At 40.9% G+C, this 24,253-nt stretch overlaps 1 protein-coding gene across 12 annotated transcripts in view; it reads right to left on the bottom strand.

The window, feature by feature from the left end:
* The window catches only part of PPFIA4 (PPFI scaffold protein A4), a 186,797-nt gene that overhangs the window by 146,886 nt on the left and 15,658 nt on the right, over nt 1-24,253 (bottom strand). Inside the window, exon 1 of one of the 12 annotated variants that reach the window (XM_089514243.1) lies at nt 5,563-5,630. The exons of the other annotated variants lie outside the window; for them this stretch is intronic. The gene's annotated coding sequence lies outside the window, so the exon portion shown is untranslated. Of the gene's footprint in view, nt 1-5,562; nt 5,631-24,253 lie in introns of those variants that run through there. 12 annotated transcript variants of the gene reach the window in all.

Genomic DNA, 24,253 nt, shown 5'->3' with positions numbered 1-24,253 from the left:
CCTTTGTTCCTTTTTAGGACCTGCATTCCATCCATGCAGCCAATGCCCCCCTTTCTTCTATCATTTTTGCTCACTTCCTTGAACTTTACGGTTTCCATCTAAAAGTTATGAATTTCTCATACTCTCTAAAAAAATTATTCTCTAATCTACAGCACAGTTCTTCCTCCCATTTAATCTCTTCATTTGCACTGTAGTCTTCACAAATGTCTTCCAGAGAACAAAAAAGCGAGCTAAACTAATTTTGTCTATTACAAATTCTTCCTCCTTTGTAGTTTTCCCTGCCATACCATCATGATTCACCCCTCTAATGATCTCTGGAGTCTTTTCTTTTCTTCTGATGCCTTAATAAGGTTTTCTCTTATCTCCTCCCAAATTGCTCTTCCACTCCACCTATAATTTGCCTCCCAAAATAAAGACTCTTGAAACTATTTGCTTTAGTTCCTCTATCCTCCCCCCTCCAAAAAAATATTTCTTCTTTCCTCTTATTTAGCATTAATGTCCTACTGAATCTTGTCCAATTCCTCAACATGTCGTTTTGATCAAATCCACTCCTGGTTCCCATCCACCCTGTCATGATTCCTCTTCTCCATCACATACTGTATATACTCATGTATAAGTCTAGAAATTTTAGTCAAAAAATTGACCCCAAAAAACCGAGTTGACTTATCCAAGGGTTAATGTAGGTACTGTACTTTAACTCTTATTAAACAAGGAACCAAGAGCATAATCTGTCCTGGAAACACTGACCCCCTCTATTCTCTCATCCATCCAGCCTTTAGTATGAGCACAAACAGTTGTGCCTGCTGGAATTTTGTAAGTTATTTGACATTGTTTTCCTTGCTTCATCCTTTAGATCCTTTGTCACATCCCCCCAAGTTTTACCCTCAACTTATACATCAGCTCGACTTATAGTTGAGTATATATGGTAATTGCTTTCTCTGGCTTCTTCCCCACTGTAAATTTGCTGGGATTTTTCCCTGAAGAAACATACCTTAACCCCTCTTGCTCTCTTATTATAATCTTATTTCCTTGTTGCTTTTTTGCCTCAAAAATTCAGAACCTACTTCTGAACCTACGTCAGAACCCACTTCAGAACTTACTCATTTTTTCTCTCCTTTAATTTCTCCCTGAACCTCCCTACAATCTGAGCTGTTTATTTCCTCTGAAGCTGTTCTCATCAATCTTTAACAAATTATCTACAAATATCTCTTTTCTGTTCTTGTCATATCTTTCTACTGACTCTGAAATGGTTGTTCACTTCATTCTTATTTCTATGACCTGATTTTGTCCTCATTTTTAGATTAACTGCACAATCATTCACATAGCATTTTTACATGGAGAACTGTACTTTTTCTTTGCCCACTGGGGTCAAGAAGGATCTACTCTTGTCCCTCTAGTTCTCTGGTGGCTTGTTACCTCAACAACTGCTGCAGCATTCAATACCATATAAATGCTGACAGCAGCTGTCTCTCTCACTAGAACTTCCTTCTGAAGCACCATACTACCAGAACAAATCCAATCTCATCTTATTTTGGAAAGTAAGTAGGGTAAGGCCACCTTAATACTTGCATGAAAGACCCCAGAGAATAACAAATTTCTCTGTGTAGTGCTAAAAAAGAACACTACCTCAGGCCTTGGAAAGCTGCTGCCAGTCAATAATGGTTTAGAGATGGACCAAAGATTTGATTAAGTATAAAACTGCTTCCTATATTCTTTTTCATGCAGTTGCCTCTGTTTCAACTGCCTGATATTTCTATCCAGAGAATTCATTGCCATAGTATACAACCATTAATACATCCAAGGCAAAACTTCTCATCTTTTTTCTAAAGCTTTCTTCTCCTCACATATTCTTTAGACCAGGTCAATCTTGATCCATCTTGATCAGACACAAAGCTTTGGTCTTATTTTCCCTTGCCTCTTACACTAAATCTGTTGCTATCATGACGTTGCTTTTGATACACTATGACAAAATTCAGCTGTTCCCCAATTCATGCAACAAAAATTTATTTACACTCAGATTATCTCCCACACTGCATAACTGAAATTTTTCTTGGCTACTACTGGCATACCATGTTTAGCACTATTCAATGGTCTTCTTCCACCAAACCTCAATTCCTTACACTGGGTCTCTGTTCACTCATGAGTTCAGGAATAATTCCTCTTTAGCATCCAGGATATTGCCTTGCTAATCCCACCCCCACCCCATCTCCCAATAATGCAATATATTCCTGCCTTTGGCCATTATTTTCAACTGCTCACAAGGCTCCAGTTTCCTAAAACAATTCTGTTCTTTCTTCTTTACTGTTCCTCATACATAAAGCTCACTTGCAGAATTCACCTGTGACACTATCTTTCTTCACATCCTTTCTCAGTAACCTGAATGCTCATTCCCTACTACTGTAATGAGGTCTAACACATTTGAACTGAAAGGGATTTTTTCTGTTTAACTTCCATTTTTCTCCCTCTCTTTGTCTTGACTTTGGGAGATTGATGTACAGCACATCCGCACCATACATGGGCTTGCTGTATGTGGATTTGAGCTAATGCATACAGCAAGCCCGGAAGGACAAAATGGGGTGTGTGCTGCAAGCACGTGCAGAGCACCGCATGGAGCGTGCCGCCATAGAAACCAATGGGATTTGAGCGTACATATTTTTCCCCATACGTGAGAAGCACAGAACAGATCCCCCACATATAGGAAGGTCCCACTGTATTTCTTTTGTTCCTCTCTATGGTGCCAATAAGAGTACTTTATTAATTAAACTGTATAATATCAATATTATAATAAAAGTTCTGTATTACAGCATGTCAAAAATCTTGAGTAACCGATTAGCTGAAAGCAACCAAAACTGTGTAACCGTTATATATAAAGAACATATCGTGTGTCTGCATGTGCCTTCAAGTAGCCTGCCAACCAATTGCACCCCATGAATTTCATAGGGTTTTCTTAGGCAAGGAATACTCAGAGATGGTTTTGCCTGTTCCTTCCTCTGAAATATAGCCTACAACACCTGGTGTTCATTGATGGTCTCCCATCCAAGTACTAAGCAAAGTTCAACCTACTTAGTTTACAATAACAGGCAAGGTCTGGTGTCTTTTGAGTTAGATCATATCAAAGACTATATTTCAGAGCTGTTATCTTACATGGTGTACCAGACTGGGGAAGCTTGGGACTGTCCATGTAAGCTTCTATCAGCCCTAGACAACACAGTTAGGCATGACAGGAATTATAGTTCAACATCATCTTGGGGGCAACAATTTTCTTTAATTTATGATATATAATTAATCTGATCTCAGAATTCAATATTGTGGATTTTTGTAGTTCTCAACCTGGGTTGTTTTCAACACATATAAAAGGATGGTTTCAAATCCACTTACACGTTAAGTGAGATCAAAATCACCCTGTGTACCAATCTAATCAATAATATTAGCTCATTCAATTGTATGGTAGTTAGAGATACGGCCGCAACTGGAAAACATGAGGGGACAGACTGATCCTAACTCGCCTCTATATTTATAAATGATCTGGTTTCTCATACGGGGTCAGGGCTAGTGGCTCTGTCACAACACAAAGGATGTTGTTGTTCTGTAAAAAAAATATTATCTGTATGAATATATGTAGATCAAGGGTGGGAAAGTGTAGTGGCCCCCAGAGCTCCACAACAATCAAATAAATTGCCCCCAAATGACCTCTAGGTATGTAAAAAGAGCATTTCTGCCATGTTTGGAAGCCTTTTCTGGACCCCTGACAGTCTAAACAAATGTTTGCTAAATTATTTATTTTTTTGCCTCAAAATGAAATGTCCTCTAGGTGTCCCAAAATCCCCTAAACATGAGGAGAATGCTTGCATGTCCTTCAGAGAGCATTTGGGGGCCCAAAGTTGATATATCTTTTTACAGGAGGGGTGTGGGTGAGGTGCAGCCCTCCTAGCTCTTCTGGGACCTAATGTTGCTCCCTAGCCTTCCATAGTTGCCCACAACTGATGTTGATTATGGAAATATATTCTTCATGTTCATCTCTCTCCCAACCACACATTTCCTCATCAGACCAGTACATGTAAACAATTATGTTTACACTGTACTATTGGCCTTACCTAATTCTTTTAAACATAGCTTTACCACTTTCAATGGCAACTAGAAGAGCCTTATCTATTAATATTCAGTGGGCTCTTGATATCCACTGGGATTTGATTCCAGTACCCTTTATGGATCCAAAAATCCAGAAATGCTTAAGTCCAATTATGTACAAATATATAAAATGGCAAAATCAAGGTTTGCGTTTTGGATTACTTTTTGGGAGGAGGGGATATTTTCAAGCCATGGATAGCTGAAATCATGGATGCAGAATCCATGACTACGGAGGGCCAACTGTACATGAGTTCAGTTCCACTCATCTCTGAAAGCTAGCTTCAAAAGCCCTGGCCCACAATAGTGGAGAGTGCAAAAAACTGGAAGAAATAAATACTCTCTCGTACAAGCAAATCAAGTTGATATTTGCTTGCATCTTAACTGGCCTTACACTTTCTGGTAGAACTTTATATATATTCTGCTCATTTACTGATGCAGTTGCTTTTTAGTGCTTTACCTGAACTAGCAGATAAAATTAGTAAACAATTACGCATTTCAAGAACTTTCATGTTCCCAGGATGAGTTAAGCCTTCAATTACTTTCCATTTTGAAAAATTACTGGCTATTTCACTTTGTTATTATTTCAACTAAGAAAAGAAATCAACATGACAGCTAGGCAGTTTAGATGCAATGTCAGAGAACCAATTGGTATTTCATAGCCAGATTCAGACATTGGCAGGCAATTATGAAATTGCCACCAAAGCAAGTTCTGACTGAACAGTAATCCTTCTGGGTATGAATTTAAAGAAGTCCCATTTGGGGTGTCTTAAACTAACTAACTCTAATTAAGTCATCTTGAAGTTAAAAGATTCCCTACTGGCTTACTCTGCTGGGACCTCCTCAATTATACAGCTTAATTTTTGGCCACCAAAGACAGGAAACAGAAAACCGGCTGAAGCAATATAAAATCTCTCTCTCTCTCTCTCTCTCTCTCTCTCTCTCTCACACACACACACACACACACACACACACGGGGGGGGAGAGAAAGAGACTAAATCTGCACATCTAATTTCTTTGTCAAGAAATCTAGAAATGTTTGAAAAAATAAACTGATATTCTTCAAGCGACCATCTGTAGAGACACACATACAGAATTAGGATCTATGCACTGTCTCAAGACAGAGTCAGTGTGGCATAGTGGTTTCAGTGTTGAACTTGGACTCTGGGAGACCAAGGTTTGAATCCCTGCTTGACCATGGAAACCCACAGGGTGACCTTGGGCAAGTCAGTCTCTCAGCCTCAGAGGATGGCAAAGGCAAAACCCCTCTCAACAAATTCTGCCAAGAAAACACTGTGATAGGTTCACCTTGGGGTCTCCATAAATCAGAAATGACTTGAAGGCACACAACAACACACTCTCTAGAACCTTGCAGAGCTTTAGCCTGGAAATTAGTAATCTGCCATTCCACAGGAAGACTTTTTATTGTGAACTTACCTTGAGGGAACTGAATATTGTTTATTTACAGTGGCTTCAAAATTGTAATCCTAAGAGCAAGATATACCTGAAAGCAGGAAATAATGGTCAGTTATGGAGTCAGATGTAAGTTACTGGTAAGCAACCTGAGTTTTTTGTTTGTTGGTTGGTCTGAGGAGTTCAATATACTTATTTTATTTTATTTGAAGTATAAAACTATCTCTCCTTTCTCACATATGGGACCCAAATGAATTAAAACATATTAAAACAAGCTATGTGAATTAAAAATTAGTATTAAAAAGTTAAAACATAAATCTACCATATTAAAACACCAACACTTTCAAACAATATTTCATTTCAACCCATAACAAGGACAAGGACAAATGCAGTACATGGACCCCATTAAAGATGTTTCCTCATAGCCATGTAGTCACCAAATGCTTGTAGGTAAAGGACAGCAGGGAAGGAGCCAGCCTAATCCCCAATAACCACAAGTTCCATTGCCTGGAAGGGGCCACTGAGAAATCATTCTCCCACGTCCTCTCCAATGTGTCTGTGAAGGTGGTAGAATCAAGAAGAAACCGTCTCTTAATTTGGGCAGACTCCTGTGGAAAGATGCAGTCTTTCAGATTGTCTGGACCTAAGCCATAGGGCCTTTACAGGTCACGATCAGCACTTTGAATTGCATCCAGAAATGAAACAGGAGGCAGTGAACTTGTTTCAACAAGGGGGTTATATGTTCTTTGCAACCAACCATAGGTAGGAATGGTACCAAAGATATCATTGAGGAAAACAGCATATGGAGAACTACCAAAGGCCACTGAATTAGCAAACAGACAAAGGCATGTTGATTTACAGAATTTAAAAAACAAAACAAAACAAAACATGGTTCTCTCATTGGCATCTCTTGGGTAAAGAATTAAAGGTTATTGCCCTACCTTGTCAAATTGGATCTAGCTATATTTACAACCATGAGAGTTCAGGTAACCAAAATTATAAACAACAAGTAAGCAGATCAACATTAGTACTTAGAATCTCTTAAGCTTTGGAATTTCAGAAAATTTGAAATAAACATGCAGCTGTATTTCTTTTGTATTTTATAAGTTAAACAATTAACAAATGTAGTTACATACTACTCACCAAAATATCATCACATATCATAATCATCTCAATGACACACTGTCTCCTTATGAGGAACAACTGTCATAAGGCATATGGTATTTGTACCATCTGAACCTGGTATTTGTACTTGGTCCTTAGTTAAGATGGTATGGGGAGGGTATCTTTAGCAGGCTTCCCCCCCTCCTCTGGCCATTTGCATAAAGGAGTCTTTGTTGTTATGCAATTGACTTTAAATTTCCTGGATTTTGCCCAATTGCTGCATGGCCAGAGGAAGAGGGGCCAGTCTGCTGAAGACACCCTCCCTGTACCATCTTAACTAAGGAGAGAAACAACAAAATGCAGGCATCTTACTAACATCTAATTTTTCTTCTCTTTGGCATGTAACATCTTGCCTGATGAAGAAACCAGTGGAGCTCTGAAAGCTTGCAACTTGTATATTGTGCACTTCAGTTGGCCAATAAAGATATTACTGTTTGGTGGATTTTTGTTTGAATATAATGCACTAGTTCAACATAGGCATTGTTAGACAGAGTAAACCTGTTAGACTAGCACTTTATTGTAAATAAAATATTCTCACACTTCCTGGGGGTTGTATTCAACACATGATTTCTTTCAGCATGGTTTCCTATGAGCAAATCACCCCCTCCCTGCTACTTTTTCTCTGCTTTCATAGACACTGCACACAGATTGCTTATATTTCTCTACTCCAATTTATGTAGTGAGCCCCAAAACAGCTTAATTTGGAAAGTCAAAACTGACAGGATTTCCTGCCACCCAAACATTATATGTACCAATTTCACTTTTCTTTTCAATTTTTTCTGTTTGTTCTAAAAGAACAGCTGTAAGGCTGACTACCTCCTTTCTCATTATATATAGGTTTAGTTGGTTTGAAGCCCAGAATTTAGCAACTTGCTCTTTTTTCTTTATCATTTACACAGACAAACATTACTTTTAACATCTTTTCCCATGCAATGGGAGGTGGAAAATCCTTAATATTGACAGAAATCCTATTACAATATGGGCAAAATGGACCACCACAACCTTTCCAGAATGAACAGGAGCCATTGCTCTGCACCATCTGGGTTACGCCATTCAACCAATTACAAAGCCACCTAACAGTTGAATTGTCTAGCCCACTTTTTACTACCTTGTTTGAAAGAATATTGTGGGGAATATTGTGTCAAAGGCCTTGCTGAAATCAAGATATGCTACATTCACAGCATTCTCTTCATCTACAAAACTGGTACTTTTATCAAAAAAGGAGGTAAGATTAGGCTGGCATGACTTGTTTGTGAGAAACTCAAGTTGACATTTTACACTTATGGCATTCCTTTCTAAATGCTTACAGACTCTGTGTAATGAGCTGCTCTAAAATCTTTCCTGGTATTGATGTCAGGCTTGTTTGGGTCTTCTCTTTTTCGCTTTCTAAAGATGGGAGACATTTGCCCTCCTCCAGTCCACTGGGACATCTCCTGTTCTCCAGGAATTCTCAAGGATCATTGACAATGTTTCTGAGATTACTTCTGCCAGTTCTTTTAATACCCTTGGATGTAATTCATTTGGCCCTGGAGATTTGGTTTAGATTAGATTAACCAAGTATTCCTGTACTACCTCTTTACTTATTCTGTGCTGCATTTCCTCTACGGAAGCATCCGTTCCATTTTCCTCAGGTTGAGCACCCTTTTTCTTATGTAAGAAGACTGAGGTAAATAAGTCTCTATCTCGTGTTAGCATTTTGCTGTCTTCTACACAGTGGCCCTACTATTTCCTACTTCTTCCTTTTGCTACAGACATAACCAGAAAAGCCCTTTTAATTGTTCTTAAACTCTCTAGCAAGCCTGAGCTAAATTCTACTCTTTGACTGTTAATAAAGTTAAAATATACAGTGGTCCCTTGCCTTACACTGGGATTCGTCTGGACCCTGCCGCGTAAGGCAAGTTCCGCCTATGCTTGAGTCCCATCAAAGATAATGGGGCTTGTGTACACGGCGACGCAAGCACCGCAGTCACACACGCCATTCATTAAATGGCACGGGTCTTCCAGCATAAGCTGGAAGCTGAGTAAAAGGTGCCCGCATATGACGCAGGCGCACTGTAAAAGTCTTGAGCAAAACAATTATACTCACTAAATAAATAGGCACATACATCCCTAAGGATATCTTATGGGTGAACTCTAAAAAAAGTCCAACAAATAATTTCTCTACTTTCAATTGGTCATAGAGTCATAGAGTTAGGAAAGACCACAAGGTCCATTCAGTCCAACCCCCTGCCATGCAGGAAAATACATGAATAGCACTCATCAGGGATGGCCATTCAGCTCTGCTTTTAAAGACCTCCAAAGAACAAAAGTCCACCACCCCCTGAGACAGTCTACTCCACTGGGAAACAGCTTTGATACTAAGCAAGTTCTTCCTAGTATTTAGAGGAATCTCTTGCAATTTGAATCTACTGGTTGATATTTTAGTCTCTGGAGCAACAGGAAACAAGCCTGCTCCATTGTTTACATGACAGACTTCAAATATTTAAAGATTACTATCATGTCACCATTCTGTCTTCTCTTCCCCAGGCTAAACATCCTCTGCTAACTAAGCCACTTCTCATAGGACTTAATTTCCAAACTTTGGATCATCTTGGTCAGTTTCCTTTGGATAAATTTCAGCTTGCTGATATTCTCCTTGAACTATGGTGGCCAAAACTGGATACTGAATTCAAAGTGAGATCTGATCAAATCACATTGGAGTTGCACCATTGCTTCCCTCAATGCTAGACATTATACTCCTGCTGATGCAGCCTAAAATTGCAATGTTTTTTTTGGACACATCACACTGTTGACTCATGTTTAGTTTTTGATATACTGAGGCCCATAGATTATTTTCACTTGTACTGCTTTCAAAGCAGTTGTCACCTAACTTATATTTATACATTTGTACCATGCTATATGAGGAGCAGCTTAAGGAGGTTGGTATGTTTAGCCTGGAGAAAAGACAGTGAATAGGTGACGTGATAGCCGTTGGAAATATCTGATGTTTTATTGAGAATGGAACAATACACCAGGAGGGTTTCACAACACAATAGTCAAAACAAAAAGGGGAGAGAATAATAAAGTACCCAAACACTATGTATCACTAAGTACAATGTACTGGAAACAATAAGAATACTATAAAGACTTCCTGTATCAAATTATATTTGCACCAGCTCCTTGTGATGAACATTAGACATATCAACTAATGATATACATCTATATAAATAAAATTACTCATGCTAAGTCCAATAATTCATGCAAGTCCAGTATATATTCCAGCTCTTCAAGCTCTGCTCTGGAGTTGTACAGCCGTTTCATAGAATCGTAGAATCGTAGAGTTCAATGTCAGCGTCATCTTCAGTTGATACAATAAACCATCTCAGCTCCAGAATTCAAAGTTTTAAAGTACAGTTTCCAACTTGCTTTTCCATTTTTCTCTCTCTTGAGACATGCCTTTTTACAAGAAACTGATTTTGCTAAAAACAAAATGTACTGTAAATGCAAATGTAAAAAAACTAAGGTTGGCGCCACCCCACCCACTGACCTTCTCCCATACTACACAATACAGAATCCTTGCTGCTACTGCTGCGCCTTCAAATAGTTTCTGACTAATGGCGATGCTAAGGTGAACGTATCATGGGTTTTGGGGGGGGGGGGTTGACAAGCTTCTTCACAGTGTGATGCGGCAGCTAACAAGGCCAATGCAATTTTAGGCTGCATCAATAAAAGTATAGTGTCTAGATCAAGGGAAGTAATAGTGCCACTCTATTCTGCTCTGGTCAGGCCCCACCTGAAATATTGTGTCCAGTTCTGGGCACCACAATTTTAAAAGGATGTTGAGAAATTGGAGCTTGTCCAAAGGAGGGTGACTAAAATGGTGAAGGGTCTGGAAACCATGCCCTATGAGGAATGACTTAGGGAGCTGGAAATGTTTAGCCTGGAGAAGAGAAGGTTAAGGAGTGACATGATAGTCCTGTTTAAATACCTGAAGGGATGTCATACTGAGGAGGGAACTAGCTTGTTTTCTGCTGCTCCAGAGACTAGAACGCGGAGCAATGGATGCAAGCTCCAGGAAAAGAGATTCCACCTCAACATTAGAAAGAACTTCCTGACAGTAAGGGCTGCTTGATAGTGGAACAAACTCCCTCGGAATGTAGTGGAGTCTCCTTCCTTGGAGGTATTTAAACAGAGGCTGGATGGCCATCTGTCGGGGATGCTTTGATTTAGATTTCCTGCTTGACAGGGGGTTGGACTGGATGGCCCTTGTGGTCTCTTCCAACTCTATGATTCTATGTCATTGCCATCCTCTGAGGCTGAGACAATGTGACGTGTCCAATGTTACCCAGTGGGTTTATATTGCTGAGCCGGGATTGAGATCCTGGTCTCTAGAGTCATAGTCCAATGCTCAAATCACTACACCACGCTAGCTCTCTTAGTAATGTTTTTATACTTATGTTTTAATAATAAATTATAATTCCCATATATCACTTAAGATAATGGTAATGGTTGTGATATAAACAACTAGCAAAATTTAAAATATATATTTAAATTACAATAGTATGCACACAGGCTAAATGTATATACATGTATATAGTCCCATGTGATTGACGTGAAAAATTGGTAAAATGTGACGTTTTAAAATAAAAAATTAAAATATTTTTAGATATTTAAAAATTAAATTGTAAATATTTTAAAATTTAAAATTTTATTTTTAAAAACTGGGGGCTTTCCTTTCTTCTCCCACTGAGCCTCATCCCACTCACATCATCTGTTCACCAATTTAAACCCATGCAAGGAAACACCACAGCCTGTTTCTGCCAAAAGGCAGATGTTTGGGGAGCAGTGGTGTCACACACACACCCTAAGTCCATGATGCCCTTACCGACAGAATTCCACCTACGATTCCAGTCGTTAGGAAGAACTTTCTGTCAGTAAGAGCTATTTGACAGTGGAATATGTTGCCTTCAAGTGTGCTTGAGTCTCCTTTTTGGGAGGGTTTTAAACAGAGACTAGATGCCATCTGTTGGGAGTGTTTTGATCATATCTTCCTACATGGCAGGGGTTGGACTCAATAACCGCTGTAGTCTCTTCCAACTCTATAATTCTATTATTTCATTTCTCCTGTCTGGATGTAGTACCTTATACTTATCCCTGTAGAAATTTGTATTGTTAGTTTTGGCCCAACTTTTCCAATTTGTCAATGTAATTTTAAATTTTGATTGTGTTCTCTGGAGTATCCACCACCCCCACCTACACTCTGGTGTCATCTACAAATTTGATATACATGCCTTTTATTCTATCACCCAAGTCTTTTATAAAGTTGTTGAAGAACAACAGGCCAGGACATAACCCTGAAGCATTCCACTACTGACATCTCTCCAAGATGAACAGGAACCCTTGGTAATCATTCTCTAAGTTCAAGGAAGCCAAGGCCCTGAACTTGCAAGACCTGAGCAGGGCTGCTGATTGCCAAGATTCTTGGAAGTTTCTTATTTATAGGGCTGCCATGAGGAGAAGCTAACTTAACAGCTAAGAACAAACAGCTGAACATGCCCAAAGAAATTCTTTAAATTTGAGGTTAGAGATTGTTCTTAGTAATAGCATCTCTTCTATAGATATCCTCTGGCTTTTCTTCTGACTTCAGGTACATAAAGTCATTGGCTGTTGTCTCCCAACCACCATTCACAACCTCCTGAATAAACATCTCAACTGCATAAAAAGATGTGTGAACCTTCCTTCTTTAATTCACAAAGCATTGGTAGGAAGTATTCTGCTTAGCTAGAGCCTCTAGTAAAAGGGATGTTCTAGCAAAACAGTGGTGCCGATTAATTTACTATCTTGCTTTTCTGCCAATATGTGATCCAAGGAATCTAGAACATAGATTAAAACAAAATACAGCTATAAACAATTTAAGTACAATTTTTAAATATAACAGCTGGAAATATTGGATCAACTCCAATCAGCGGGGCATAAATATTTAATATTCACAAAGCTCTAATTACACACCAGGTAGCATTTGTGTTTCTAGCCAGTTTCTGCTGATGCCATTTAACTATTAGATTTCTAGAAATCAGCAAAATCAAATGCCACCAATTCCCAATACATTTTCTTAACATCATGTACAGTACGACTGTTTAATGGGTAACACAGATTCAGCTTATAAAGACACTTTCAGTAACACACTGTCTGAAAGATTGCTAGGTTAGGTGACCAATAAATGGAATAACAACAGCTACTCTTTATTGTACAAACTATTTGAGGCAACAGCGTGCATATAAGATAGCAACTGTGTATCACTTTGTTAAATGCAAGTGAACTGAAGAAAGGACAACACTGGCTTGAAGGTTATTTCCCTGTTACCTAATTAATAATAATAATTTGTTTTATTTATATACCGCTATTCCAAAGATCATAGTGGTGAACAGCAAGTAAGCTAATTAGCAAGTAAGCTAATTTGCCCCCAACAGTCTGGGTACTCATTTTAGCGACCTCGGAAGGATGCAAGCCTGGGTCGAGCTTGGGCCCTTTTGCTGGTCTTGAACTCGCAACCTTGTGGTTTTGAGTGAATGGCTGCAGTACAGGCATTTAACCACTGCGCCACCAGGATAAGGCATAGGTTTTTAAATATTCAAGAAAAAAAATGTTACAGTTTGAAATATGTGGGATCAACAACCATATTCTTTGAGAAAAATATAAACTTCCTCTAGCTTCAACAGAAAATGAAAAACTGACCAATGTACTGAGGAAGCACAAGCAAATCCAGGGCAAGATAGGCACATAGGATCAAGAAAGGGACACTTATATATTTATAAATCACACAGTATTCAGAACATACAGCTGAAGTGTTCTGTTAAATAGAACTAACAGGTTGCATCACAGACAAATACATATGTTACAAACTTAAAGTTACAATCTTAAATTCTGTGCAACTGTTAACAGACAGTACTGGCATTCAAAAACATAATGTACTGACTCCCAGGAGGAACTTCCTGACATAAGGGCTGTTCGTCAGTGGAACACACTCCCTCGGAATGTGGTGGAATCTCCTTCCTTGGAAGTCTTTAAACAGAGGCTGGATGGCCATCTGTCAGGGATGCTTTGAGTGAGAGTTCCTGCATGGCAGGGGGTAGGACTCGATGGCCTTTGTGGTCTCTTCCAAATCTAAGATTCTATGATTCTATGATAAGTCACTTCAGATCCTTCATATGTTTTCTTTATATTCTAGCCCTCTCCTAGAAATTCAGAATAGGGCAAAGTGGTGGTCCCTGGACTAGTGCCAGTCTCCAAGCCATCAATTATCAGTCCTGGGAAAGTTTCTAGGAAACAATGATACTTTCCTCCCAAGCACTTGCCAGGTTTTGATTAGCTTCAGAAAGTGAGCTAGCTTTAAAGGTTTGAAAGCAGAACAGTTGATCTATTTATTTAACAGAAACCCCTAGCAGTATTTTTACGTTTGGTATCTTGTGGCACACAATGAATCCAAACTCTGAAGTGATCTGGCCTCAGTAGTGTTGCACCTGATTGGACTCTTCTGTTACTCACACTAAAGGAACAGATGATATACAATAGTAGTCTGTTCATATGGAACTCTGCCCAGATCATTGCAGGAAGAATCCTGTACAATCTGCAGGTCTTCATCACCATCAAGGTGGATACAACCAGGCATATTACATCAGAGATAAAGGAAAGAAACATATGCTAAACACGCAGGGGAAATGGGCCTGCAAGGTAGGTGAGAAAAGTAAGTACAGTATACTGCTACTATAGCCAATTCTTGCTGCACAAAATTCAAAAGACTTCAGTGCTCATTAAAAACATGTTTAGTGAGTAAACAGCAGGGATGGAGAGTAGGAATAAGGAGTAAAGGAGTAAGAGCTTTTTTTAAAGGAGTAGGAATAAGGAGAAACAAAATTTGTTACCGTACTTCTTATTCCTATTATTATATTGTACATGCAAAAAGAACAATTTTATTATATTGCACTGGGGAAGTGACTGGGAGGCAGAGAGAAAGAGAGAGAGAGAGAGAGAGAGAGAGAGAGATGCCAGCCTTGCAAAGTAACCATAGCTTTTCCCCAGGGCTGGGGAGTAGGAGTAAGGAGTAAAAGATTAAGAAGTTTTTACAGGAGTAAGAGTAGGAGTAACATTAAAAATATATCTTACTCCAGAGTAAGACAATTAGTAACCCCAAAATCACCACTATTCCCCAGCCCTGGTAAAGAGCAAATATGAAACACAGCAATGCTCCAAGCCAGAAACACTGTGGAGAATCTCCACAGTATGTCATTTTCAAGCACACAACTAGAAATTAAAAATCTGAAAAGAGCTGCTGGGAAGAGGCAGCACTGGGGGCCTCGTCTATATTAGGAAAGTACATTGTGTTACTGATACAGATTTGCATTCACAGCTAAAACAGATATACTAACACAAACATTCCTGGAGCAGTGAACAATAAACAATGTTATTATTTTTATCTGTTTTCAGTAATGCATACACATGTAACAATGAAGCATATCTAACACCTAAACATCATACTAATATGTTGATGAGAAATATTCACAAAAGTAAAATAAGAAACTAAGATGCCCACTGGCCAGCTTTTCAGAGGGAAGAGAAAGTTGTTAGTTTGATTAGGATTTAAATTCTCACACAGGAAGAAAAGGACAAAGAGGACATGGATCACAGTGAACATAAACAAAAGTGAGCCTAGAGATGAGAAGATGGAAGAGTGGAGAGTAAGGAACAGGCTGAATGACAAACTTGAAGAAAGTGTAACTGTAAGATAGAGACATCTGAAGCAAGAAAGTCTCAAAGAGGAAACTATGGCGCGTTACAGACCACCCCTTTGGGGCGGCCTGTAGGCACACCTCTCCCTGCCAGATTGGGGCCTCAGTGGCCAGAGCGGCAGCCGCTGAAGCACTAGGGTTAGGGCGGTGCAGAAGCACTGCCCCGTCTTAACCCTAGTACGCGCTCTGCGTGTACTTTTTAGCCCGTCTGTAACGGGCCTATGTCAGGGATGTGCAATGTTAGGAAGCCATTGTGGAGTCTCAAAATAAAAGAAAGTAAGGCGGGTTACAGACTGCCATTAAAGTACGTGCTTCCTCACCCCCCTAACCCTAGTACGCACTCCGCGCGCACAAAATGATGGCCGCCGCCATGATGGCGTCACGAACGCGCCGCCTCCAAACGAACGCGCCCTTTCCGCGGAGCAGGAAGGAGCTCTGAAACGGAACTCCTTCCTGGTTTGCGTCACTGGGCGCAGCCTTCAGACGGCTGCGACCAGCTACGCAAGGGAGAAAGGGGCCAAGTGGCCCCTTTCTCCTCCTCCCCGCCGCTGCGGGGTGTCCTTGGGGCTTGAAGCCCCAAGGACACCCCTTTCCAGGCTGCGGGGAAGCGGCCTTTTGCCGCTTCCCCGCAGCCCAGAAAGCGGCGGATCAGGGCCTCAGCGGCTGCCGTTCTGACCGCTGAGGCCCCGATACACTGGGGAAAGGCGCACCTACAGGCCGCCCCAAAGGGGCGGTCTGTAACGCACCTAAGTATGAGCATATACAGCTGAAGAAAGGAGAAACTAAAATCATGACAAAATTGTCCCCCTTCTCACCCTCTAGTAGCAAGGGGCCACTTTGAATTTTAAAAAAAGTTTTAAAAACAGGGAGGAAAGTGTGGAAGGGCAGAGGAAGCAACAGTAGTCAAGGATCTGGTGAAGAACATGCATAGCTCCCAGATCTCAGGTACCTGCCCACTCTTGTTTAGACTATGCAAGGAAACTCTCACTTCTACTGTCATTACAAACTATAACCTGGCAACCATTATGAGGGTCAGCTATAGCTAAAAAGCCACCAAGATGATTTGCTTCACTTTGGCTTTTGTGTTTAATAACATTCTCATGCTAAAAAGCCAATGTTGATATTAGTTGTTTTCTGTTAACATGCATTTCTAATTTTTGCAAAATTCTTAATTTTTAAGTCAACAATAAACCTAAAGCTTGCTTTTTCAGCTCAAGGACTATATTCTGATTGGTTCCAGATGTAGCATAATATGATATTTTACTTCATCGTAGAAATTTGCAGGTATATCAGTGAGAAATCAGTTCTGGCTTACTCACCTACCCCATGCCCCTCCAGCTTCCAAAACTCCCACGCTGGTGTAATTTCTCCCAAGCAACAGCACACAGCCTTTGGCTATCCTTCCCTAATCTGGGAGTCTCCAGATGTTTTGTACTACAATTACTAATATCTCTAACCACTGGAATAATCAGCTAGAATGTTAGGCATTTTAATCCAAACACCTGGAAGACACTATCCTAGGGAAGACTCTACAACTTATACACAATTGTTCCCCAACTCTCACTTTCATGTGTTCTAACCATCACTTCTCTGTCTTTACTTGTATGTCTCTCAGGCTTCTACCACCACTGCAAAGCACACCAAAAGGTTCTTCATTTTAAGGCCTAATGTTTAGGTCCCAAATTAGGGGTGGGCAACTGCATTGGTCCCCCAGGAGACCCTGGGGGGTTCCAAATTCTCCATACACAAGGAGAACCCTCTAGGTACCATGGTACCATCTTCACCATATTTTAGGATCTTCCAGAGCCATCTTACATTTCGTTATAAACAATCCTGGGCATAAAATACTGTTTGATAACACTGAAATTCTGAACCATGCCATCAACTATCAGGTCAAAATGAACAGGGAAGCCACAGAAATTCATAAACACCTGGATAATTTCAACCAGAAAGAAGAAACCCTTAAACTGAACAAAGTTTGGCTACAAGTCCTGAAAAATAACAAAATGAGGACTCAGCAAATGCAAACGAGAAAACACTCAGAGTCAGGGGCTTTCCCAGCAGATAATGATCACCAATTAGTAGACACTAATCCTCTTTTGCATATCCTCCCACCCTGAGGCCCTGCTATCAACAACAGAGCAATACACAGATTAACATGGAAATTCCTCCCTACCCAGCGTCACACAGTGTATGTATTTCCAGCTCTCTTCTATGCCAGCATTCTCTGAAAATGCCAGCCACAGATGCTGGTGAAACGTCAAGAATAAACTCTTCTAGAACATGGCCACACAGCCTGAAAAACCCACAAAAAAAAACTTCAGAAGAACTGTTCTGAAATGTCAAAATACAGTCAATATGGAAGAATATTCGGAGTTGAAGACCATCCTGTTCAGAGAAGCTTTCCCAAGCATTGCATAATTGTCGCTTGCTATTTGATGTTCTTTTGGTGCCTGTTTTATCGAACCATTTCCTGTATTGCTATGTACTTTATATGTATTATCCTACTAGAGAGGCAGGCTATCTCCAACAGGCCTCCCTAGTAGAAGATTAACCATCCATTATGAAGCAAAGCCCTCCCTCCAGTCCATCTGCCTTGGTCCAGGCCTTGGAGGTAGAGAGGAACTGCTGGACCTCATCCCCTTCCCCACCACCTTTCCCTTCTCTTTTTGTGTCATGTCTTTTTAGACTGTAAGCCTGAGGGCAGGGAACCGTCTAATTAAAAAGATTGTATGTACAGTACTGTGTAAATTTACAGCACTTTATAAATAAAGGATAATAATAATAATAATAATAATAATAATAATAATAATAATAATAAATACAATACAGATCTCATGAATACAAATCAGTTTGAAACCTTGAGTCCAGAGTGTAAAGAGTTATAAATGTGATCAGCTGTGATGAGGTAGCCACCCTAAAAAGTGGAACAGTAGCCAGGAAAGAAAATAATGTAGCAACAGTCAGCGTGGAATGGGCTGAAATTCAAGCTGGAGGGTCCTTCAAAGCCAGGTAATAAGCAAGATGGATACCTGGCATACCCACTTTGAGAAGGAGTGCAACAAAACAGGCAGTACTTTATTTGCTGAAGAGTAACACACAAAGATTCTTTATGAAGTACGAAAAGCCAAAGTCCAATCAATGTAAGCAAAAGACATGTTGAGACAATGCAGCTTCTTCTTGAATGCAGAAGTAGGTTTTATGTGAAAGACAACAGAACAATATCATCATTAACATAGAAAGTCAACACCACCTGAGGCAAGAGGGAGTTCTCCACACAGAGCATACAGAGTTTGCCAGTTGTCTAGCAGTCATGAACACAATCAGAAAAACAGTCTTCCACAAGAGCAAGCGGAGATCCCAGGCAGCAATGGGCTTGAAGGGCTTATCACAAAGCTGGCCCAAGTGAAGTTCCAAGCTTCACCTTGGCATCAGGCCCAAAACATAGAATGGAGGTTCTTGTAGCCATTCAAGAATTTCTGAACAAGAGGGTTAAGGAAGCAAGAAAACTTCCTGAGCAGGTGAAATTTCACAGAAATTGCAGTGAGGTAACACTGGACAAAGACTAACCCTCAGAAAACAACCTGAGCAAAACATCAAGAACATGCCTGGTACTGGCTTCAGAAGGGAAAATGTGAAGGGGGTTCAAGAGGTCTTGAAACCTCCTCCACTTATAAGAGTACGTGTCTGTTAAAAGGTCGATGAGTGGCGGCAATCACATTCCTGACAGCAATGGGCATAGAGGCTAGTGAACAGCCCTCTATGCCGTAAGATTGAGGGTGTCAAGATCTTTACTACAGAGTATTTACAGCACAATATACAACCCAACAACTATCGAACCAACTATCCACTAGATACAGCAACTCACACAGAACATAGGCTGTATTTATATACAGTTGTCCCTCCGTTTGTGCGGACTTCATATCACTTACTCACAAGGAGCAAACAAAAGGGATTAAAATGGGGCACACACCTGAGGCGCACGCCTGCAGCCACTCGCTCCCATTCAAGTCTATGTGGCTTGAATATGTGCAAGTTTCCATTTTTGCTTTTGCGAGGGAGTCTGGAACAGATCCCCCACGAACCTGAGGGCTGACTGTACTTTGTCCATGATATGATCACCTTACACAGATGTCTGCAATAGTCCTCTTGCATCAGTCACTTGCTTTGTCATCCTGGGCAGATCCTACATGGTGTGACTGATTACACTCCCATGTCAATCATGATGCTGCAACCTTTCACTTGTGTTCCATCATCCAGCATCTTCATCCAGCAGCCATATTGTGTACAGTGAAATTCAATTCCGTTCTTAACATACACTGACTGACTGGAGCAAAGAAGCTACCCTACAATCCTCATCTCCCAGTCTGTTGAAGTCAGCTTCTTCCAGTAAAATCTACACCAATCTATATCAGCATCAACAGTGGAATATGAGTGTGTTTCAGTACCCTGAATAAGAAAGTTATTTGTCAAGAAAAAAGGCTGTCCAGTACAGTTATTACTATCAGTCCTGCCTCCCTTGTCATGCATGCTTGCACTACTAGAGCTGTTTTACGTTAATTAACAATGCCTGAGTGATCTAGCATTCTAGCCAATGCCTACCTGCTAACAGATTTCACAGGATGTCAGTTTTCAATTTTATATTTCACATTTTGACACTAAGTGTAGTCTGAAGTTCTTCAGAATTTTAAATATTCCTTTGTTAAATATTGTGATACATGCTAAACTTGCTGATTTCAACTATGCAGAAATATATCTTCTATCCCAGAAGGCCTAACTGATCATTCCACTTGCTCAAAGTACCATTCTGGTCAATATACAGCCAAAAGCAATGGCAGGGGATCTTTCAGAGACAACAACAGTAGCACTATACCTAACACCTGTTAATACTGATGCGGCAGCTAAAAAGGCCAATGCAATTTTAGGGTGCATCAATAAAAGTATAGTGTCTAGATCAAGAGAAGTAATAGTGCCACTCTATTCTGCTTTGGTCAGGCCCCATCTGGAATATTCTGTCCAGTTCTGGGCACCACAACTCAAAAAGGACATTGAGAAACTGGAGCGTGTCCACAGGAAGGCGAATAAAATGGTGAAGGGTCTGGAAACCATGTCCTATAAGGAACGACTTAGGGAGCTGGGGATGTTTAGCCTGGAGAAGAGAAGGTTAAGAGGTGATATGATAGCCCTGTTTAAGTATTTGAAGGGATGTTATACTGAGGAGGGAACAAGTTTGTTTTCTGCTGCTCCAGAGAAGAGGCCCTGGAACAATGGATGCAAGCTACAGGAAAAGAGATTCCACCTCAACATTAGGAGGAACCTCTTGACAGTAAGGGCTGTTCAACACTCCCTCAGAGTGTAGTGGAGTCTCCTTCCGTGGAAGTCTTTAAACAGAGGCCGGATGGCCATCTGTCAGGGATGCTTTGCTTGAGAGTTCCTGCATGGCAGGGTGGTTGGGCTGGATGGCCCTTGTGGTCTCTTCTTTTTCTACGATTCTATGAAAGAAAGAAGTTGGTAGCATGAGCTTTCATAGACTTAAGTCTACTTCCTGAGATGCATTTGGTGGAGTGGTAAGCTAGGGACAGACCTATATATGTCATTAGTATGTGGGAATGTCTATTCAAATTCTTTCTTCTTTCTCTATGGAAATGAAGTAGCAAGACCAGTTTTAACTATGGTCATTTGTGAACAAAGGCAGAGGAAACTAGCCCGTAGGTGAAGAGAAAATCTGAATGTGGGAAACAGAGACTGATGTGATGAACAGGTCAAGGGTGCTCCCATGAGAATGGGGTTTAGTTTTGAAATGTATCCAGTGTGCCAGGAAATCATTATCTTTGTTCAACCCATTGCTGATGGACTGTAGCCTACAGTCTGCATCAAGCAGCATCAAGCCGCACCTCTTGGTTTGCTTGTTTACCATGCATGCATGCCATCACATAAACACACCACCCAAGACTGAAATTACCTCTCTCTTTCCATCCAACTACCATCCCAATGGATGTCCAGTGTGACCTGCCACACAGGTGCACAAGTGATACACTGCCCATCCGGTGCAACGGTGCATCAGTGCACCCAGTCACATTTTGGCAAAGGACAGTCATGGAGGCCCCCCATACATGCCTCCTTTCCCCCCTTCACCCCATGGTCCCCCGTTGGACTATCTGGTTCATGTATGTTCTAATTACATCCACTGCATTATTGATATGTTTGTTGTACTTTCACATCATGGGATGTATGACAGGTCAATGGTACTGCTGGCCACTCAAGTGCCTGTATACTAAACCGAGAAAACATACAGTGAGCAATGGCGCTAGCAGCTGCATCTAACTGGTACCTGAGTATATGCTCCAGACCACTTCCATTTACAACCTGGGCTTTCCTACATTTCTGCATTTGTGCCTTTCTGTTTATATGCATGTGCAATGGTGTGCATTTTCCACATTGAGGCAGAATATCAGGGCTTATTTTTGTTCTGGGTTTTAGCCCCGGAGCAAGGTTTCATGTCGATTTCCACCCGGTTTCACCTCATACATCATGTAGACAGGTAGGCTTCATATTGGTTTCAAGTCACTTTATTGTGCCAGTGCTGACAACACCAAGAAGCTAAAATGAATAAATGGAGACCACTATCGTTTGGACTTATCATGAGAAGATATGACTCACTAGAAAGGACAATAATACTTGGTAAGGCGGAAGGCAGTAGGAAAAAAGGAAGACCACATTATAGATACATCAACTCATTCAAGGAAGCCACAGCCCTGAATCTGCAAGAGCTGATCAGGGCTGTGGATGATAGGATGCAATGGGGTCACCATAAATCAAAGTCAACAACAGACACAACAACAAACAGTCAAACTCTTGATACAATTAAAAAGTGCTGAATTATCAGGCTATCTCTAGAATTATTCTCCTGGAAGTAAGAATCACTAAAGCCACAATTGCATAGAAGTGTACAGTAATTAGGTTACATTCAAGTTACTACAAGTTCTTTCCCCCTCACCCTATACAGTCTGTATACTGACTGCATGACTAACACGGACTGAAAACACAGGATTATAATACCTTTATGTATGAAGGACTGATAAAACCATAATGCAACTGTACTTCAAAATCAGAACTTGGAAATTTACTTTGGAAAAGTCATCTGGCCAGTCTGCAGATCATGTGGAGGTTGTTTTTGGTGGGTTTTTCGGGCTATGTGGCCATGTTCTAGCAGAGTTTCTTTCTGACGTTTCACCAGCATCTGTGGCTGTCATCTTCAGAGAATGCTTCGCCTGGAAAAATTGGGTGTATCTATACTGTGTGAACCTGGGAATGCAGGAATGATTTGCATGTGTATTGTTCTGTGCTGATGGCTGGCCTCAGCCTGGGAGGCTAATACAAACGAGGATTAATGTCTGCTAATTGGTGATCAATTATCTGCTGGGAAAGCCCCTGACTCTGAATGGTTTCCCATTTGCATTTGCTGAGTCCTTATTTTGCTATTCTTCAGGACTGGTAGCCAAATTTTGTTCACTTTAAGTGTTTCTTCTTTCCGGTTAAAATTATCCAGATGTTTGTGGATCTCAATGGCTTCCCTGTGCATCCTGACATGGTAGTGGTTGGTCTGGTCCAGAACTTTAGTGTTTTCAAACAGTATTTTATGCCCAGGATGGTTTGTGGCATGTTCTGCTGCTGCTGATTTTTCTGGCTGGCCCAGTCTGCAGTGTCTCTCGTGTTCCTTGATTCTTGTTTGCACACTGCGTTTGGTGGTCCCTATGTAGACTTTTCCACAGCTGCATGGTATGCGGTAAACTCCTGCGGCTGTGAGAGGGTCTCTCTGGTCCTTGGCTGAGCGAAGCATTTGCTGGATTTTCTTCATCGGTTTGTAAACCATTTGAAGGTTGTGCTTCCTCACCACTTTGCCTATTCTGTCTGTGACTCCTTTGATGTATGGTAAAAATACCTTCCCTTTGGGTGGCTGCTTGTCTTCACTTCTCTGAGAATTCCTGGGCCTGGCAGCCCTTCTGATGTCTGAGCTGGAATAACCATTGGCCTGTACAGCCTGGTCCAAGTGCTTCAGTTCATCTTCCAAGTGGGGTTCGCAGATGCGTTTTGCTCAGTCTACCAGTGTTTTGATTGTGCTTCTTTTTTGTCCTGGGTGACGGTTGGAGTTCTTGTGCAGGTATTGATCTATATGTGTGGGTTTTTGGTATAGTGTGTGACCCAAACGTAGGTTCGGTTTGCGGCTGACAAGGACATCCAGAAATGGCAGTGTTCCTTCCTTTTCTTTTTCCATAGTGAATTGGATGTTGGGGTGGATGTTGTTCAGATGGTTCAGGAATACAGCCAGGTCTTCTTCTCCATGGCTCCAGATGGTGAAAGTGTCATCAACGTATCGGAACCAAGTTGTGGGCTTTTCGGTGCTGTTTCCAGGGCTTGCTTTTCAAAGTGTTCCATGTAAAAGTTTGCTATCACCAGGCTTAGAGGGCTTCCCATTACTACTCCATCTCTCTGTTCGTAGAATCCATTGTCCCACTGGAAATAGCTTGTGGTGAGGCAATGTTTGAACAGGGCTGTGATGTCTTCTAGAAAAATCTGTTGGATGAGTGTCATGGTGTCCATTATGGGGACTTTGGTGAACAGGGAGACCACATCAAACCTGATGGGAAACCATTCAGAGCCAGGGGCTTTCCCAGCAGATAATTGATCACCAATTAGCAGACATTAATCCTCATTTGCATTAGCCTCCCAGGCTGAGGCCAGCCATCAGCACAGAACAATACACATGCAAATCACTCCTGCATTCC

Source organism: Sceloporus occidentalis, unplaced genomic scaffold (assembly GCF_023333645.1).
Source record: "Sceloporus occidentalis isolate IW3139 unplaced genomic scaffold, rSceOcc1.0.p SCAF_3, whole genome shotgun sequence".
NCBI classification, from domain to species: domain Eukaryota; kingdom Metazoa; phylum Chordata; class Lepidosauria; order Squamata; family Phrynosomatidae; genus Sceloporus; species Sceloporus occidentalis.
Note: the sequence above shows the minus strand (reverse complement) of the source record. Positions and strands in the feature narration are given on the sequence as shown.